Source organism: Mus caroli, chromosome 10, assembly GCF_900094665.2.
Source record: "Mus caroli chromosome 10, CAROLI_EIJ_v1.1, whole genome shotgun sequence".
Lineage (NCBI taxonomy): Eukaryota > Metazoa > Chordata > Mammalia > Rodentia > Muridae > Mus > Mus caroli.
The window spans coordinates 57,848,518-57,849,543 of record NC_034579.1 but is presented as its reverse complement, the minus strand read 5'-3'; the positions used below and the strand labels follow the sequence as shown (position 1 = coordinate 57,849,543).

The 1,026-nt window shown below is 42.3% G+C and overlaps 1 pseudogene; it reads right to left on the bottom strand.

Moving 5' to 3' along the window:
- Positions 1-410: 410 nt before the first annotated feature.
- On the bottom strand, positions 411-1,026 carry LOC110302695 (annotated as a pseudogene).

The window sequence follows — 1,026 nt, the reverse complement described above, 5'->3', positions numbered from 1 at the left end:
TCCCAGGACAGCCAGGGCTTCACAGAGAAACCCTGTCTCAAACATACAAACAAAAAACTGGATTAGGGGTGACTCCCAGTAATTGTCAAAGACAAATAAAATACCCATAGTTTGAGTTTCTGCGTTTCATGTACTTGTTAGCTAGACTGAGGGATAAGTTTAAATTGGTTCAACTACAAGTTCACATTTTCTTTCTTTTTTTTTTTTTATGGTCTCCAAATGTTATTTATTTACCTTGGGGTAGGAGCTAGATACATATTAATTTGAAAATAATCACTTTCCCCATATTCTAGCAGTCCTATAGATGTATTCCTTCTTCTGTCTCATCTTTCCCACCATTTATCTAGTTACACTATTAATGAAAGCCAATGAAAGATTCAAGGTCATTATTAATTGTTGCTCTTAAAGACTCATTTTTGACTGGACTCAGAAGTTGAAGCTCTCAGCGAGGACAGCTTAAGTCTCTTGGCAATCTATTCCTGGCGCTTTTCTTTGGCTTCCTTCATTCTCTTGGCCAAAAGTATAGCTTATTCTGCAGCCTCCTCCTTGTTCTTCTTAGTGCGTTGCTTCTTCAGAGCAATATGTCGGCGTTTGTGTTGCAGAACACATGTCGTGACAAGACACTGAATCTCGGGTGCTTTGGCCCTGGGCTTCTTACCTACTTTGTTTAAGGGCTTCCTGACAACATACTGGCGGACATCATCTTCTTTGGAGAGATTAAAAAGCTTTCGGATTCTACTAGCTCTTTTAGGTCCCAACTGAGGAGGCACAGTAGTGTCTGTCAGTCCTTCTCTCCTTTCTTTACAATAACCAAGTTGAGAATACTGAGATTAGCGTCCACGATGCATCAGACTTGCTCTTCCTCTCTCCAGTTCTCCTTGGTCTGTAACAGGAATGCCCCTTACTCANCAGCAGGCGCACTCTGCCATGGGNCAGAACACCTTGCTTCATGGGAAAACCTTGCTTGTCATTCCCACCGCTGATCCGGACCACATAACCCTTCCACTCTTCACCAAGAGCATCAGC